The 19,751-nt window shown below is 43.2% G+C and overlaps 1 long non-coding RNA gene across 9 annotated transcripts in view; it reads left to right on the forward strand.

The window, feature by feature from the left end:
• LOC137212881 (uncharacterized) overlaps window positions 1–19,751 on the forward strand; it is a 155,976-nt gene that overhangs the window by 61,611 nt on the left and 74,614 nt on the right. For 8 of the 9 annotated variants that reach the window (XR_010937672.1, XR_010937670.1, XR_010937669.1 and 5 more), the window contains one exon: window positions 9,108–9,220. This is a non-coding gene — a long non-coding RNA (uncharacterized lncRNA). Of the gene's footprint in view, window positions 1–9,107; window positions 9,221–10,815; window positions 13,137–13,325; window positions 19,631–19,751 lie in introns of all 9 variants that reach the window. The other variant, XR_010937674.1, reaches the window with a different exon arrangement.

Here is a 19,751-nt window from a genome sequence, read left to right on the forward strand (position 1 = left end):
TACAGGGACTCAAAGAAGCACCTTCTAGAAGGCCTGGTTACTTGTTTCACAGAAAAGGAAGTGTAAAGATAGGAAAGTATTTTGTTTACTGGATTCATTCACAAAATGTTTGTTGAGCACCTATTATATACCAGGCACCAAGAATACAGAGATTTTTGTCCTCAAGGAGTTCCTAGTCTGGTGGGAGAAACAAAATGATTTAAAAAAATGCAACCGTATGTTACTATAAGAATGAATTCTATATAGGGTGTGGAGCACAAAGCAGGGACGGGTCAGTTTAACTTGTGGAGACAGAAAAGACTTCTCAGGGGAACAACTTGAACTGAGCCTTGAAATCTGAGTAGGCATCTGCCAGGTTGGTGGGAACAGAGGAGACCTGGGGAGAGGGGAGGCACTCTGGGCAAATAGGCAACAAGAGTTCCAGGGAGCTGGTGTAATTTCAGGGAAATTCATGAGGTTGGGATCAGGAAGAGATAAGTGATGTGGTTGGAAAGGAAACAGGAGACTCATGAGAAGAGTTCTTTGGAGTGCTGGTGAGAGATGATAAGGGCCAGCAACAAGGCGGGGTTAGCAGGAATAGAGGTAGGGGAGGGTGAAAGAGATGCTAAGGAAGTGGAATTGTCAAGACTTATTCCACTGGTGATGGTAGGGAGAGAATGGAGAGAAGGATGTGAGAGAGAGTGTGGAAAAGGGGGAGAGAAGGCAAGAGAGGCTGATCCAGTAAGACTTCCTGGTTCCTGGCTGAGGCAAGTAGGTGTATGATGGTATCATTTACTGAGATGCGGGACACATAAGGAGTGGAAGGATTGGGAAACACAATAAACTTGGCTTTTGGCAAATCAAGTTTGAAGCACCTCTTGGAGTTGTAGAAGAGTACCTCATGGCCCACTTCACTGTCCACTGCTTTGCATATGTAAAGCTTTGATGTCTGAGAAAGGTCAAAAGAATCCTTGGTAGAGTGACTATAAGCAAGTGCAATCCAATTCAAAATAAGTTCTTGAACATGTACTATGTGCCACACTGCAACACACACTAATCTCCAAGGGGACTCTATCTGCCTTGTTCACATTTGCATCCCAGTGCCTGGTACAGTGACTGATACACAGTGGACATTTAATTAGTATTTGTTGAATGAATAACTGAATGTATGAACGAACATGTTTGGTAATGAGAATACAGCAATGAATAGCTCCTGAATCCCTCCCTTCGGAACTTACTGTCTGGTTGGGGAGACAAATGCATGCACAAACAGCGTCAAACAGCGTATTAACGCTTGAGTAGAAGTTGGATGTAAGGGCAATAAGGACTCGGGGGAGAGGGAGTGACTTCCTCAGTCCTTGTGCTGGGTTTTACAGTTTTCTAGGCAGAGAAGAGGAAAAGACATTCCAGAAGGAAGGAACAGACCAAATAAAGGCCTAGAAGGGTGAAAGTGTCTGACATGGTTCTCAGACTAACAGTGTAGTGCAGCTGTACTCCACATGGCAATCATCATGCCTGCCATCCCCCTATAAGGAAATATTCCACATCCACATCCCTTGCTGAGGGAAAGCTCTGAGTGTTCTTGCTTTACACAAAATGAAACTGCTGTTCAGCCACAGGTGGCCACTCACCCCAAAAGAGACAAATCATACGCTGTCTAGCAGCCTAAGAGGTATACTTGAGCGGAGCCACTGTCAAAACCAGAAGGAGCAGGGCTGTTCTGCTCACTGTGATGTGAGTATGTCTCTGTGTGTGGTGGTGGTGATGGTGGTGGTATGGGAAACCAGAGAGAATCGGGCAGTTAGCCATACCTTCAAAGATGGAGAGAAGCCAGAGAGGCCAAGCTGGCCATAGGAAACAGAAGTTACAAAAAAAGTAGACGCCACATGGCAGAAAAAAGACATGCTGAGCAGAGGGAGAAGCAGCAGTTGTTTTCAGAGTGAGAAGCAGATGGAATCAGAGGTCATCCAGTTAGATCACCGTCTACATATATTAAAACCCATTAGTAATGTTAGAATACTTGCTGTCCACCATCAAACATATTTAATAATTCATTAGGAGAGGATATTTGAAATTTCTGTTGTTCTTCCTTTATTCCCAGTGACCCAAGTTTCCTGCTCATATCATTTCTGTTTGAATAACTTCTTTTAGCAATTCTTTTGGAGCAGGTCTGCTGGCAATGGATTCTCTTAGTTTTTCTTCATCTGAGAATGTCTTTATTTCATCATCATTTCTCCAGGATATTTTTGCTGGATATAGAATTATGAGTTAACAGGTTTTTTTTCCTCTCAGCACTTAAAAAATATTATTCTACTTTATTCTGGCCTCCATTGTTTCTAATGAGAATTCCACACTCATTTGGATCATTGTTTCTCTATAGAAGTGTGTTTCTTTTCTCTGTCTGCTTTCAAGATTTTTTCTTTGTTTTTAGTTTTCAGTGGTTTGCTTGTGATATGCCTGGGTGACGATTTTTTGTTTGGTTGGTTTTTTATCCTGTTGGTAATTTGGTGAGCTTTTGGAATCTATAGGTCTATGTCTTTTATAAAATTTGAGAAGCTTTGTTAAGCCATTATTTCTTTTTAAGAAGTATTTTCCTATACCACACTCTCTTTCCTGTACTTCTTTGACTCTGATGACATGAATGTTAGACCTTTTGGTTTTGTCCTACATATCCTTGAGGCACTGTTTACTTTTTTCAATCTCTTTTCCTCTATGTTATTCAAATTGCATAGTTTCTATAAATATATGTATACTTTTTATTTTATTTATTTATTTTTGGCTACATCAGGTCTTAGTTGCAGTGTGTGGGCTTCTCTCTAGTTGTGGCGTGCAGGTTCTCTAGTTGTGGCATGCAGGCTCAGTAGTTGTGTGAGCATGTGGGCTCAGTAGTTGTGGCACTCAGGCTCTTTAGTTGTGGCGCACAGGCTCAGCCTAGTTGCCCTGCAGCATGTGGGATCTTAGTTCCCCGATCAGGGATCAAACCCACGTCCCCTGCATTGGAAGGCGGATTCTCAACTGCTGGACCACCAGGGAAATTCCTATTATCTGTATTCAAGTTCACTGAATCTTTCTTTCATCAGTTCCTTTCTGTCATTGAGTTCATTTGATGAATTTAAAAAAAATTTTTACTTATTGTAATTTTCAGTTCTAGAATATTCATTTGGTTCTTCTTTATATTTTCTATTTATTTTCCTGAGATTTTCTATCTCTTCATTCATTTCAACAGTGTTTGCCCTTACTTGTTGGAGTATTTTATAATCATTCCTTCAAAGTCTTTGTCAAATAATCCCAACATCTGTCCCAATATCTTCACATTGATATCTATTGTCTCTTCTCATGTGAGTTGAGATATTCCTGGTACGAGTAATTTTGGAGTGTAATCTGGATATTTTGAATATTATGTTATGAGACTCAATCTTGTTTAAGTCCTATAGAGCATGCTGGTATTTTTGTTTTCTCAGGCAATTGAGCTGGTTGGATTCAGGTCACAAATTCCAATCAGTGTTCTGTGGTTGTGGTTTCAACGCCAGTTCTATTTTCCAGGCCTTTGCAATGCTATTTGGATCTGTCCCACGTTTGTGCCACCCAGTGGCCAGTGGTAGCCTGTCATTTAATTCAGTTCTCAAAGTCTGTTGACTTTGTTCAGTTCTCCCGTCTGTTTGTGATCTGATCCTTACTTGTGCAGTTCAGGAGTGAGCCCAGGGGTTCATATACAACATTTTGGGGTTTCTTTCCTAAGATCTTCCCTCTCTGTGGTAACCCCAGTGCTTTCAAGTTCCCTGGGATTTCCCTTTTCGGTCCTCCAGCCAGAAAGTTAGGGCTTAATTTACCCCACTTTGCTGTACATTTATTACAATTGTGCCCTCGTCTGGGTTCAAGCAGCAAGAGGACAGAGAGGAAAAAAAGTCCGTGGGGTTTTTCCCATCCTCTTGGGACCACACCTCTTCTAACTGGAGAGGAAAGTTCCACTTCTTCAGAGTTGTGAGTACCTATAGGTCCTTGCTGCTACCGTTGTCATTCCCAGGTGATCCCTTTCCCACGATCTAAGCCGGACCCGAGAGCTTCCCCTGAAGCTCTCTCTGTCCATGCTGATTTACACTTCCAGTTTTTAGGCTGCCTTGAAGTCAGTTTAGGGGCTACTGGAAGGGAAAAAAAAATAGTAAACTCACTGCCAGTTTGCACTCTGGTCTTAACTCCTCAATCCACATGCTAGTACCACTTTTCAGAGTCTCTTTATTTCCTTCCATTATTTGTTCTTTTGTATATTTGCACTTTCTCACTTCCTCATTTTTGATTGGGCTAATGAGTTATTTACCTTTAAAAAAAGTATTTTAGATTTATATAGTAGTTCTGTTTTTCTTGTTTTCTAATTTATTATAATTTGGTTTTCTTCATTTGTTCCTTTCTGCAGCTTTCCTTTGGTTTATTTTGTTATTATTTTCTATCCTTTAAAAAAGATGCTTATTTCTCCATTTTGTTTTGAAATATGTATTTAAGGTGATTAAGTATTCCTCTGAGTACTACTTGAGCCACATTTCATAGATTCTGGTATATATTCTTTACATTATTATTTTTATTATTTCCATTAATTCTTTTGTTTTGGGTTATGTTTCCATTTTGACCCAATTATATGAAAGAGAGCTTTATTTTTAACTTCCAGGACAGAGAGGACTCTTTGATTTTCTTATTAAATTCATTTGTTGCAATATGATTATAGGATATTTTCTGCATTATTTCTGTTTTGGGGGTGTTTGAAATATTTCTTAAAGACTTAAATATGATTAATTTTAATAAATATTATTGGACAATTGAAAGGATGAAGTATCCTCTGCTTTTAGGATGCAGAGTTTGATATATATCAGTAAGGTCTGCTTTGTTAATTATATTGTTTAGGTCAACTCTATTTTTAGGGTTTTTATTTTAACTATTTTTTTTTTTATGGCCTCACTGCACAGCTTGCAGGATCTTAGTTACCCAACCAGGGGTTGAACCTGGGCCCCAGCAGTGAAAGCGCTGAGTCCTAACCACTAGACCGCCAGGGAACTTCCCTATTTTTAGTTTTAAAAAAAATTATTATTTGTTTTTGATTGGATGAAACAAGTAATTTAAAGCCTCTTTTTTATTAGCACGTTTCTGTTTCCTTCTTCTTGCTTATTTTGTAATTTCTGCTTTGTGAAGGTTACTTTTATGTTGTTTGGTACATTGATAATCATAATCGTTACATTTTCATTGCCAATTGTACCCTTTTTTTTAATAGATCTTTATTGGAGTATAATTGCTTCACATTACTGTGTTAGTTTCTGTTGTATAACAAAGTGACTCAGCCATAGGCATACACATGTCCCCATATCCCCTCCCTCTTGAGCCTCCCTCCCACCCTACCTATCCCACCCCTCTAGGTCATCACAAAGCACCGAGCTGATCTCCCTGTGCTATGCTGCTGCTTCCCACTAGCTAACTATTTTATTTGGTAGTGTATATATGTCAATGCCACTCTCACTTTGCCCCAGCTTTCCCCTCCCTGCCGTGTCCTCAAGTCCATTCTCCTTGTCTACGTCTATATTCCTGCCCTGACACTAGGTTCATCAGTACCATTTTTATTCCATATATATGCGTTAGCATATGGTATTTGTTTTTCTCTTTCTGACTTACTTCACTCTGTATGACAGTCTCTAGGTGCATCCACGTCTCTACAAATGACCCAATTTCAGGCTTCCCTGGTGGCGCAGTGGTTGACAGTCTGCCTGCCGATGCAGGGGACACGGGTTCGTGCCCCGGTCCAGGAGGATCCCACATTTCGCGGAGCGGGCCCGTGAACCATGGCCGCTGAGCCTGCGCGTCCGGAGCCTGTGCCCCGCAACGGGAGAGGCCACAACAGTGAGAGGCCCGCGTACCGCATAAAAAAAAAAAAAAGACCCAATTTCATTCCTTTTTATGGCTGAGTAATATTCCATTGTATATATGTGCCACATCTTCTTTATCCATTCATCTGTCGATGGACATTTAGGTTGCTTCCATGACCTGGCTATTGTAAATAGTGCTGCAGTGAACATTGAGGTGCATGTGTCTTTTTGAATTACGGTTTTCTCTGGGTATATGCCCAGTAGTGGGATTGCTGGGTCATATGGTAATTCGATTTTTTTTTTTTAAGATCTTTTTTAAAATTTAATTTAATTTTACTTTTTTTGCTGTGTTGGGTCTTTGTTTCTGTGCGAGGGCTTTCTCTAGTTGCGGCGAGCGGGGGCCACTCTTCATCGCAGTGCGCGGGCCTCTCTATCGCAGCCTCTCTTGTTGCGGAGCACAGGCTCCAGACGCGCAGGCTCAGTAGTTGTGGCTCACAGGCCTAGTTGCTCCACAGCATGTGGGATCCTCCCAGACCAGGGCTCGAACCCATGTCTCCTGCATTAGCAGGCAGATTCTCAACCACTGCGCCACCAGGGAAGCCCTGGTAATTCGATTTTTAGTTGTTTTTTTTTTGCGGTATGCGGTCCTCTCACTGTTGTGGCCTCTCCCGTTGCGGAGCACAGGCTCCAGACGCGCAGGCTCAGCAGCCATGGCTCACGGGCCCAGCCGCTCCGCGGCATGTGGGATCTTCCCGAACCGGGGCATGAACCCATGTCCCCTGCATCGGCAGGTGGACTCTCAACCACTGAGCCACCAGGGAAGCCCCGATTTTTAGTTTTTTAAGGAACTTCCATACTGTTCTGCATATTGGCTGTATCAATTTACATTCCCACCAACACTGCAAGAGAGTTTCCTTTTCTCTACACGCTCTCCAGCATTTGTTGTTTGTAGATTTTCTGATGATGCCCATTCTGACCAGTGTGCGGTGATACCTCACTGTAGTTTTGATTTGCATTTCTCTAATAATTAGTGATGTTGAGCGCTTTTCATGTGCTTCTTGGCCATCTGCATGTCTTCTTTGGAGAAATGTCTATTTAGGTCTTCTGCCCAGTTTTTGATTGGGTTGTTTGTTTTTTTAATATTGAGCTGCATGAGCTGTTTATATATTTTGGAGATTAATCCTTTGTCCGTTGATTCATTTGCAAATATTTTCTCCCATTCTGAGGGTTGTCTTTTTGTCTTGTTTGTAGTTTCCTTTGCTTTGCAAAAGCTTTTAAGTTTCATTAGGTCCCATTTGTTTATTTTTGTTTTTATTTCCATTACTCTAGGAGGTGGATCAAAAAAGATCTTGCTGGGGCTTCCCTGGTGGCGCAGTGGTTGAGAGTCCACCTGCCGATGCAGGGGACATGGGTTCGTGCCCCGGTCTGGGGGGGTCCCACATGCCACGCAGCGGCTGGGCCCTTGGGCAATGGCCGCTGAGCCTGTGCGTCCAGAGCCTGTGCACTGCAGTGGGAGAGGCCACAATGGTGAGAGGCCCACATACCACAAAAAAAAAAAAAAATCTTGCTGTGATTTATGTCTAAGAGTGTTCTTCCTATGTTTTCCTCTAAGAGTTTTATAGTGTCCAGTCTTACATTTAGGTCTTTAATCCATTTTGAGTTTATTTTTGTGTATGGTGTTATGGAGTATTCTAATTTCATTCTTTTACATGTAGCTGCCCAGTTTTCCCAGCACCACTTATTGAAGAGACTGTCTTTTCTCCAGTGTATATCCTTGCCTCCTTTGTCATAGATTAGTTGACCATAGGTGCGTGGGTTTATCTCTGGGCTTTCTATCCTGTTCCATTGATCTATATTTCTGTTTTTGTGCCAGTACCATATTGTTTTGATTACTGTAGCTTTGTAGTATAGTCTGAAGTCAGGGAGTCTGATTCCTCCAGCTCCATTTTTTTCCCTCAAGACTGCTTTGGCTATTCGGGGTCTTTTGTGTCTCCATACAGATTTTAAGATTTTTTGTTTAGAACTGCTTTTGCTGCTTCCCATAGGTTTTGGGTCATCGTGTTTTCATTGTCATTTGTTTCTATGTATATTTTGATTTCTTCTTTGATTTCTTCAGTGATCTCTTGGTTATTTAGTAACACACTGTTTAGCCTCCATGTATTTGTGTTTGTTACAGTTTTTTTCCTGTAATTGATTTTCTCCAGTTGTACCCTTTAGCTTTATAAAGTAACCTTGCTGTCTTGGCTCGAATTCCACCTCGTCGATTATTAAAATCATGACTTCTGCTTTAAAAAACTTGTTGTATACCCTTGCCAATGTTTTAATCTTTAAAATAAACTTTAAGAGTGGTTCTAGATTTACAGAAAAATTGTACTGAGATTTACAGAAAAAGTGTACAAAATTGAAGGTTGTACTGAGAGTTTTCATATACTCCACACCTAGTTTCCTCTATTGTTAACATCTTACGTTAGTATAAGGCTTTAAACGTGAAGAGAGTGAGAAGAAGCAAATAACACAAATTGATAATGTAGGAAGTGGAGAAACAAGAATACACATAAAACATTTAAAAAATAAACCAGTAAAATAAGCAAATCTCAAGCGAGCTTTATTTTTTTCACAAAGTGAGAGAGTAGGAATAAACCATGAGAAGGAATGAAAGAAACACTACTTATACAGTATAGGCTTAAAAAAAAAAAAGTAGTAACTCTGCAGCAGGGATAGACAGGAGGGAGTGCTCTAGGAGTCCCTGGTAATTTACAAAGCCTGTTGTTTGAACCTCATCATTACCTGACACATCTAGGGGTTTTTTGGTTTGTTTCTTTTGTTTGTTTGTTTTGGTTTGGTTTTCTTGGCCATGCCGTGGCTTGCGGGACCTTAGTTCCCTGGCCAGGGATCGAACCCAGGCCCCTGCAGTGAAAGTGCCAAATCCTAAACACTGGACCACCAGGGAATTCTCCATGCTGTAACATTTTATTCAGTTAAGTGTCAACGGCCCTCTTTTTAAGTAGTTATTGTTGCTTTGATTTCAGCTAGTCCACAAAGTAGAAAATATAACCCACCTGGTCTGAAGATGAGACACTAAAACCGCACATTTTAATTCCTCAGTTTATTCCTCATGGTTTAAATAGAGAGCCCTCTAGGGGGCAGCAGTGGAATGACAGGAGCTGCTGTTTGGATATTGTGGAGAAGAGGGAGAGACAAAATGGTGACCTCTAGACCAGAGCTTCTAGGTAAAAGAGAAGACTTGGCATTAGAACTCTTGATCCTTTCTCTTACTGTTTACAGATGGCCACCATGTCACACACTGCAGTGGAAACCATTCACAGAGGATCCAATGTGAGTGCCCACCTGGAGTTGTGCAGCAGTGCAGCCCTACAAGAGTACAGATGGAGTGAGGGGTAAGAAGTGATCAAAGTCAGATCAAAGGAATGTGACCAAGATTCCCAAAGGTGTTTTTTCTCTTTTGCGGTACGCGGGCCTCTCGCCGCTGTGGCCCCTCCCGTCGCGGAGCACAGGCTACGGACGCGCAGGCCCAGCGGCCATGGCCCACGGGCCCAGCCGCTCCGTGGCATGTGGGATCCTCCCGGACCGGGGCACGAACCTGTGTCCCCTGCATCGGCAGGCGGACCCTCAACCACTGCGCCACCAGGGAAACCCCCCAAAGGTATTTTGAGCCTGGTGTAAAAAGAAGGGAGAGAGAGGATTGATGGGAAAATTAGGGGTGTGTAGTCCAAATGGGAATCACCATTAACAAAGATTTAGAGGCAATAGTAAGCCTCTTATATGCAGTGATTCCTGGGCAGATTGTCCCAGTAAAAGAAGACTCGTTGCACCAGACTCTCCTGGTAGATTAGGGTGGAATTTTTTTTTATTGAAGTATAGTTGATTTATAATGTGTTAATTTCCACTGTACAGCAAAGTGCTTCAGTTATACATATATATATCTTTTTTTAATATATTCTTTTTCATTATGGTTTATAATAGGATACTGAATATAGTTCTCTGTGGTATACAGTGGGACCTTGTTGTTTATTATGGTGGAATGATTTGAAGACTGGAGTGAGTCCTTGGCCCACCCACATTCAGTCTTTTTTTTTTAAATTTTATTATTTATTTATTATTTTTGGCTGCATTGGGTCTTCGTTGCTGTGTGCGGGCTTTCTCTAGTTGTGGTGAGCAGGGGCTACTCTTCGTTGTGGTGTGTGGGCTTCTCATCGCGGGGGCTTCTCTTATTGCTGAGCACGGACTCTAGAGCACAGGCTCAGTAGTTGTGGCTTGCGGGCTCTAGAACACAGGTTCAGTAGTTGTGGTGCACGGGCTTAGTTCCTCCGACATGTGGGATCTTCCCGAACCAGGGCTGGAATCCGTGTCACCTGCATTGGCAGGCAGATTCTTAACCACTGTGCCACCAGGGAAGTCCCCCACATTCAGTCTTGATAGTTTAATTTGGATGTCAGTGACCCCTTTTTCAATTGTCTGCTTAATTGCTTCCCATAAGTGTCCCACTGTTACTCTAACTTAAACAATTTTTCTTCTCTCTAGCCCAATCATGCTAATATTCATAACCTCAGACTCAGTCTTTTAATGTCCCTCATTCACTCCTCTTCTGAAACTCAGTCAGTCTTCAGGTTGTTTCAATCTGTACCTCACAAAGTTTCTCCAGAAAAACTTCTAAGTGGCCAGTGCAAAAATTCTGAGAGTTGATGATTTCTCGAGACTGTCTTTTATTACCCATCTGATACGGCAAGTTCTAAGCTAAAACTCCACCTCTTGCTTGGTGAGGTAGTGAGTGGGTTGCTGAAAGGTTGGCGGCAGGAGGTGATTTTTAATGGATCATACGTGTCTGTTTCTGCCTTATTAACTGTATTATGTTAACCTTATTTAAATTTCCTCAAATATTTGTGGAAAGCTGTGGGGCATAGATGAACTAAATGTGTAAGATGTTTCAAGGATTCAGACTCTCTGTATCTGTCATGTCCTTGCCATCCCACAGCCCTTACCCCAGGCCAGGGCAGGCTCCTCACGTTGAGATGACACCAATAATTTCCAGATTGGGCCTTTGGTCTCTACATTTTAAGAGTTATCTTTCTATACACTGTTTTGCTCATATGCTCTTAATCCTAGCTTTGATTCTTCCTCTCAACTGGCCCTTGATCTTGTTAGATTTGGTTCTATGTTATGCTTTTTTTTTTTTTTTAACCCTTTTAAGCACATGGGCCTGGTGGAAACAGCAGTGAATCTACAATGTCCCTTTTTGTTGTGTTCTTGGAGAAAAATGGGAGCTTCCACGTGGTACATGGGTTCCAGGAGTGCTAGTCTAGCTGCACCCACTTAGGGATTCAGGCTGCTGACCTTTGCATTTGATCCTCCTATTCTGTGTTCCGAGGGATGCCCTATTACAGGTTACCTGGCCCAGATTGGCAGAAACACACTGACTAGTGCATATCAAGATGTACATGGAGGCGACATGGCTGAGCTAGGGCTCTCTAAGGATATGGGGAAATCAGAAGACTTAGAGGCTGAGAGACCAGAGGTTAGACAGTAAAAGGGATAGAAAGACCAGAAATGTGTATAAACACAGAGGGAATGGAGTCCTGGGGGTCCTGGCCTTTGGATTACGTGGCTCATTCATAGCGGGTATTTGAATGTTTGTCGACACGGAATGAATCTTGGAACTCTGAGGTACTATGGAACGTTTGCAACCATGTAGGAACTATGGAACTATGGCCCCAGAGGGGCCACTGCTACTCATGGCCAGGTTCGGGAGTGGAGGTGGGGACCGGCAAAAGAAATACAACTCAGCTGTTCTGCCTGCCGAACACTAACTTGCACATCCTACCAACACTTTAAACTCCTTGTATCTAAAACTGAGCACCTCATCTTTGTTCCCAAACTGGCTTCTTCTCCTGCCGTTACTGTTGCTGACAGTTGCTTCGGTTCATCAGCTTGTGTCCTTTTATCCCCCTTCTCTTCCATATCTAAAGTCTCAAGATTTTGAGAATATTTTCTAGGCAAGAGTAAGTTTTATTTTGCTACCTTCCACCTAGCAATACATACTGGACTCCCTTTTATAAAATGTTAGTATTTCTATGTCAGTACAACAGTACCCATTCCTGTGTGCCCCTGTGTGTTGCAGAAGCTTAGACCTCTGTTCTAGCTTTCTCATTCTTGCACTCAGGCATGCTGCAGTGATTTTCCTCTACCACCAGACTTTTGATTTCTCTCTTCCACTCCTGTCACCCTCATGCAGGACTTTAGCCACCTCTCTCCTTGGGTCGGCACGAATAATCTGGGCTGTTCTCTTTGCCCTTTCATCTACTTTATTAAAGATTTCTCAGTGGTTGTGGAACATTCTACAGCGATCCTGTAGTGTCTGTGGTGATCTCTCTTGATTTCAACTCTGTTTCCAGATATTGTTCTCTGGTTGCTGTTGTTGGTTGTTTTCTTCCCCCCCCCTGCATATGTACCACATTTCTTCCCAGCAAACTGGTAACTCTCCAAAAGCAGAACCAACACTTTTGTTTAACAAATTATATTCCTACTCTACTTCATACTGATTGCTAGAGAATTCTGGAGAGCTGCCCTGCAACATGTACTGAATAAATGCTAAGCAACTTGACTTAATAGGACAGATGGGACCTCTCTGTCTTATTTCTTTTTTTTCTTTTTTTTTTTTGCGGTACGCGGGCCTCTCACTGCTGTGGCCTCTACAGGCTCCGGACGCGCAGGCTCAGCGGCCATGACTCACGGGCCCAGCCGCTCCGCGGCATGTGGGATCTTCCCAGACCGGGGCACGAACCCACGTCCCCTGCATCGGCAGGCGGACTCTCAACCACTGCGCCACCAGGGAAGCCCATCTGTCTTATTTCTTAAAGCTGCATGTGAATCTGTAATTAGCTCAACATAAAAAGAGTTTAACATTGAAAATAAAAACGCAAGGCTCAAGATTTTGACGCAATCATCCGTCACACTTCCTCTCCTCCATTCACAAATTGCTGTAAAGATTCTTTGCTACAATAACGTACGAATGCTTGTTGAATTTGAAGCATCTTTGTTTACATCGTTCCAGCCAGATGGCTTAGGCTTTTAAAATCCTAAACAACTGTTGGGCTGTTTCCTTTCTCTGGGGTCTGAGTGAAGGGGACGTGGAGGGTAGAGGTTGTACCTTGAAGACAGGATGCAGCCCCGGGAAGCACCTCATGGTGGCCTCAGCGGTGACCTCAGCCAGCAGATGGGTGTTCGGCAGATGACATCGGAGCTGGTGCAGTTGGAAATCTGAATTTCGGACCCAGGACTTTGCCAGGAGCCAGGCAAGTGGAGGATCTGAGGGCAGGAACAGTCATGGGGGCTGGGAGCTGGGGCTGGGAGGCTGGATCTGGGAAAAAGAGAAATTAAGTATTCATGGACCTCTCATCATACGTAAGACACCATGTGCAGCCCATCTGTAACCAGCAGAAGGAAAATACAGGCCCTTTTGGACACTCTCGTTTTATTCACAGGCAGACAAAGTGTTCCAGAGTTCTTCCGCCAGCTCTGAGGTTTCCACAGCTTGCCTGTTTCTCTTGGCTTTATGAGTACCGGGAGGCTCCCCCATCTAGTACTGCTTGGTAGCCAGCAGGTGGCGCTCAAAGGTCAAAGTAGGCTAAAAAGCCTTCCTGGATTTGCCAGTTACCTTGTGAAGATAGAGAACAAATAACCAAGAAGAGGTCGGTTCCATTCCTACCCGTCCCCCACTCCATCTCCCTCCCTTTCCCCAACCCCCATTGCTAGGTACAGAGGGTCAGTCCGTGTAAATATAACCAGGCCATTGAGTTGGAATCTTGGAGTACAAATACTTCTGAGCTGATGAAAAAATCGCTACTATGTAAATAGGTTAGGCTGAGGCAAGCCTTGCCCCAGTGTCAGGACTGCTGACCCCAGAGCCCATCCCAAGGCTGCAGGGAGATGAAGAGGGTGCCTTTAGGGTGGCCTCCAGTGTCCAAGGCCAGAACACACCCAGAGAGGGTGCTCTACTAAAGCCCCGTTGAACCCTAAATGCCTGTGCCCTTGTAGCCAGCACTCTCCTGTCCATTCTAAGTGCTGCCAGCCACCCTGGGTGGGCAAGCAGGATAGAGGGTGGACTCAGAGGGGTGGGGGGGGGGAGAAGGGAAAGAGGAAGGGTGCAGCCAGGAGCGGGGCTGTTTGGAGGGCAGGGCCAGCAGCTGGGTTATAAATGAACCTTGCTAGGGCAGCGACCACAGCCCGGGTGAGAAGCTCCCAGTGACACCTGGCATCCCTCCCTTCCTCTCACGTTCTGCCCAGAGTTTGCCAGGCCCTTTGCTCCCTAGAGAGCCTAGACTCAGAGGGGCCTTTCCCTGTGTGTGGGCTGCAACCTACAACCTACAGATGCCTGCCCAGAGAGCTGGGGAGCAGAGTTAAGGGGCCGGCTGGAGATCATCCAGATGCACGGAGAAAAAGACATCTTTTCCTTCCTTACCTCACTCATTTAATATTTACTGAGTACCGGGACTTCCGTGGTGGTCCAGCGGTTAAGACTTCGCACTCCCAATGCAGGGGGCCTGGGTTTGATCCCTGGTCAGGGAACTAGATCTCACATGCATCTTTAGTCCCCCGCAACTAAAGATCCTGCACAGGGCAATGAAGATCCCGCGTGCTGCAACTAAGGCTCAGCGCAGCCAAATAAATGAATAAATACATTTTTTTAAATTTACTGAGTACCAATCACATGCCTGGCCCTTCTCTAAGCCTTACATGATGGGGGTGGAGGAATGGGGAGGGAGCAAAAAAAGTGAATTAAGACATGCCTTCTGAACTGTCATGTGTGTAGAAAAGTCAACCTCAGGTACTGACATAGGAGGGCTCGAGGTATGGAATACTCAGGTTACTTCTGTTTGTCACGTCCGGGGAGTGTTGCACATGGAGGAGACCCACAACCTGGTTTTGTTCCCAAGGACGGAGGGAACAGCAAGTACAAAGAGAAAGAAGTGTGAGAATGTTTGCTGGAGGGTGGGAGGTGGGGATGGGATGATACAGGGCAAATAATTCCAGGATGGTTAAGTGCCCTACTCAAGCGATTCACTCCTCACAGATGAGGCACAATGTCCGTTGGTCTTGGAGGAATTGTTTCTTAACTGAGAAGAAAGCAGCTCAGGTCCAGATAATGGTGGAAATTCAGGCATCAGGAGTGTGTGTGTCTATGGCCCAAGGTCAGGGTGAGCAGGATAGATTGGATAGAGAGGTCTTTGCCCTTTTTCTTGCCTTTATTATTCCTCCCCAGTCACAAATGCCTCTCTTCAGCTCCTTAGTTAAGGGTGGATCTGCCTCTGCAGAGACCAGCATTGTACACTTGGATGACGTGTCTCTGATCAGCGATGTCCAATGGCTTCCTCTCTCCTTCTCAGATCCTGGCGCTGGAGCAGCGCCATATTTCTCTGGCTCCCAGCCTCCGCTTCTTGGCTTTGCTCTGAGCGTCGTCCCCAGAGAGCTGTGTTTCTACCACTATTACCAGGAGATCATGCCTACCAGAGCCAAGCTGGGTGCCCAGAGCACCAGCATCTATTCTGGGGCCACAGCTGGAACTGGACCACCATGGCCAGTGTCATGAGTATCTTGGCTTGGTTCTTTGACATAGGTTCTAACAGTTTAGGTCAGGAGGTCAGATCCTGGATGGAAGAAGGAATGTCTGAATGTTTTCCACCAGCCTGGACTAATTCTCACCCTCATGGAAGCACTGGTGCTTCAGAATGGTCCGGCTTTATCTCTAAGCAGCCTGCTTCCCCAGTGAGGGCTGCGAATTTTGAGTGACCCTCCGCCTCCTCCTCTGAATTGCCAAGAGGAAGTGGATTGAAGTATAGCCAGGGAACCCAAGTGCGCTGATCCAGGTGTGCTATAGCCATTGCTCCAATTCCCCCAGGCGTTGCCTTTAGCAGTCCCTGATGCTAGCGGTAATCGAAGCCTGCCCAGTGCCAGGGAAGCATTGAGAGGCTGAGCACTGCCCAGGGAGCTCCACTCCCAGCCTGAAGGGAAAACCCTAAGGATACACTGGGACTGGGAAAGGGAAAAGGGTGGAGGGATATCTCTGGCAGAGTTAACAACTAAGCAAACAAGCTTATGCACTGTATTTAATATTTTCAACACCATCAGAATCACTTTTTATTTCTACTGAAAGAGGAAGCTGAATCTTAAATTGTTCATCTTAAACCTTCAAGACAAACTGGGCTGTTATGAGATTTGAAAACAAACAAAGCCCCGTTAAGAAAGCTGAATAAGCTTACTGTCGGGTGTTTTTACATTAATTGATACACATCTTTAAATGTCATTAATCTGAAACAACTAACAGAGGCTCCTTAATGTCCATGAAGAAAAGAGTAAACTATTACTTTTTTAATATTATTCTGATATTAGAAAAAGTATTCTCTTCCTAAAAGAAAAAAAATGCTTTTTATACCGAGGAACTGAGAAATATATTTGCTTTGAAATTAATTTTTTTCCTTTAATATGTAATCTTGCCAGGAAGCAAGATACAAGTTTTGCAACATTCTTAAAAGAAACACTTATAATTTTAGATCGTATTCCTTCTTAGGTTAAAAGGTAGGAGGCTTGGGTTTTGTTTTTTGTTTTTGTTTTTGTTTTAAACAAAGAATTGCTTTATTAACACAAACACACAAACTATAAAGCACTAAAATTTAAATATCTGAGTCATAGCAAACAGGTGACAATTCAACATCCAGGGTCGACCAAATGCTTGTCAGAGCAACAGATAAGACTCCCAGGGTGGGACCTCCCTGGTGGTGCAGTTGTTAAGAATCTGCCTGCCAATGCAGGGGGCACGGGTTCGATCCCTGGTCTGGGAAGATCCCACATGCCGTGGAGCAACTAAACCCGTGCGCCACAACTACTGAGCCCGCGTGCCACAACTCCTGAAGCCCGCACACCTAGAGCCCATGCTCCACAACAAGGGAAGCCACCACGATGAGAAGCCCACACACCGCAACAAAGAGTAGACCCCGCTCACCACGCAACTAGAGAAAGTCCGCGCACAGCAACGGAGACCCAATGCAGCCAAAATTAAATCTTTTTTTTTTTAAAGTACTAGTCAAGCCAAGAGACGGGACTAGATTCAAAAGTACAAGAGGAAAAAAGTCAAAGAGAATCGCAGACATTAGAGTTAGCAAAACAAAGACTGTAAAATAATGGATTCATGTGTTGAAGAAAATAGGTGAAATGATAAAAAATTTCACCAGAGAACTGTAATCAATAAAAATGAATCAAATGGCAACTCTAGAGCTGAATGATGCAACAGCTGAGATAACGATTTCAATTAGGTAGATTTATAGCAAATAAACCGAGCATAAAATTGGATTAATATGTAAAGCAATTATACTCCAATAAAGATGTTTAAAAAAATTGGATTAGTAAACCAGAAAACAGGTCAATAGAAAATAACATAGTAGAGAAAGAAGGAAAAATAGAAAATAAAGAGCATAGGTATGTTGAACACAATTAGAACACATGTTCTAACGTGTGGAATTCTAGAAGAAAAGAGAATTAGGCAAAAGCAATTTGAAGAGATAATGGCCAAAAATTTCTCAAAACTGAGTAAAGATATCAACCCAGAGATTCAAGAATCTCTGTGAACCCCAAGCCCCCAAGCAGAATAAGTACAAAGAAAACTACTGCCAGGCTTATAATAGCAAAAGTGCTAAAACAAACAAAAAATAGAAAACTATAAATGCAGCCAGAGGGGGAAAAAAGATAACTAAAGGAACAATAGCTGAGGTGTCATCTCCATTTCCCAACAGAAATGAGGGAACCAGAAGACAACAGAATGCTATATTTTTAAAATTTATTTATTTATGTATTTATGGCTGTGTTGGGTCTTCGTTTCTGTGCGAGGGCTTTCTCCAGCTGTGGCAAGCGGGGGCCACTCTTCATCGCGGTTTGCGGGCCTCTCACTATCGCGGCCTTTCTTGCTGCGGAGCACAGGCTCCAGACGTGCAGGCTCAGTAATTGTGGCTCACGGGCCCAGACACTACGCGGCATGTGGGATCTTCCCAGACCAGGGCTCGAACCCGTGTCCCCTGCATTGGCAGGCAGACTCTCAACCACTGCGCCACCAGGGAAGCCCCCCAGAATGATATTTTTAAAGTGCTAGGAGAAAATAACTTTCAAAATATCCTTCAAAAATACAAAGTAAAGATATTTTTAGACAAACAAAAAACAGAGAATTCATCACTGTCATATCTGCTCAAAAACAAATACTAAAAGGAGTTTTTTAAGCAGTAAGGAATGGTTCCAAATAGGAACACAAAAATATAAGAAGAGTACACACACACACACACACACACACACACACACACACACACACACACAGGAATATTATTCAGCCCTGAGAAGGAGTGAAATTCTGCCATTTGTGACAACATGGATGGTCCTAGAGGGTGTTATGCTAAGTGAAATAAGTCAGAGAAAAACAAATGCTGTATGATTTCACTTATATGTGAAATCTAAAAAAGCTGAACTTGTAGAAACAAAGAGTAGAATGGTGGTTACCAAGGGTGGGGGGGGATGGGGAGATGTTGGTCAAATGTACAAACTTCTAGTTAGAAGATGAATAGGTTCTGGGGACGTAATGCACAGCACTGTGATTATAGATAATCATACTGTACTATATATACACGTGAAAGCTGCTAAATGAGCAGGTCTTAAATGTTCTCACCACGTAAAAGAAATGATAACGACGTGACGTGGTGGAGGTGTCAGCTAATACTACTGGTGTTATTTGTTATAGCAGGCTGAACAGACCAAGACATTTTCATTTCCCAAACCAGCATCAGTTGTGTTCCTGAGGCAGATTGAATGAAGATGCTGAAAGAATTAAGTATTTTCATCTCTAAAGGACATCTTTGTGATTAAAGGTCCCAATGATCAGAAGCTTACAGTCCTAATAAGAAGGGGGGAGGGGAACACATTTTAAATTATATAGAATAAACCTTAATCTTAGAAACAACAAAATAAGTTCTAATGAAATGCAAAAAAATCCACTCATTTTATTAGAGAACTAAGAACTAAGGAAAAGGAAAATATTTGTTTCCCTCGCAATCTGTCTTTCCTTTCATGTCAATAAACAAGTGAGAAAATTGGAGCATGGTATACACAAAACTTACTGATGAAACATCATGTGTACTTAAAGAATCATACAACCTGTCAATACTGTGCATGTATAATGGGACTAGCAGAAGAAAGAAAGGAAGGGAGAGAGGGAGGGAGGGAGGGAGGAAGAAAGGGAGGATAAATATTTACCAAATGATAGAAATATAGAGATTTATTGTTTTGACAATGAAGTGACCAGTGGAATGTTAGCAAAGGCATTCAGTAGTGAACTTACTGAGTAGACTCTACGGGTGGGTCTCACTGAACATCTCACTAAGTATCTTCACTTCTGATTATCTCCATTAGGTGAAATTCCACAGGTAAGTGGGCATCCGAGAAAGGGAGTCATGCTCCTGGCATCCATCTCATTAGAGGTAAACCTCCCTTGCACCCCTTTTCCTGAAGAAGCTCCCTCTCCCCGGCTTAGACATGGTGTTACGCCCTCACTAGAGAAGACCCCATATGCAAAAAGATAATAATTGTCCCTCAGACCCACTCCCCATCACATGATAGGCTAGGAATCGGGGAGTCTCACTGAATGTGGAGAGTCACGACTGTCATTCTGCTTTTTTAGAGTTGGAGTTGACCACTGCCTAACATTGCATTTAAAAAGCTGCTCAGCCTAGCTCCAAACGCTTTGTTTCAAAGACTGTTACGTAAGAGAATGTTCATTTGTATCAGAAACAGTTATGTACCATTGCATGTATCTTAAGTTATTTAGACAGTTGGGTTGTTGCCTGGAAAGAAAGTTCAGAGGAACTTTATCTTCTGACTCTC

This window comes from Pseudorca crassidens, chromosome 19 (assembly GCF_039906515.1).
Source record: "Pseudorca crassidens isolate mPseCra1 chromosome 19, mPseCra1.hap1, whole genome shotgun sequence".
Classification (NCBI taxonomy): Eukaryota; Metazoa; Chordata; class Mammalia; order Artiodactyla; family Delphinidae; genus Pseudorca; species Pseudorca crassidens.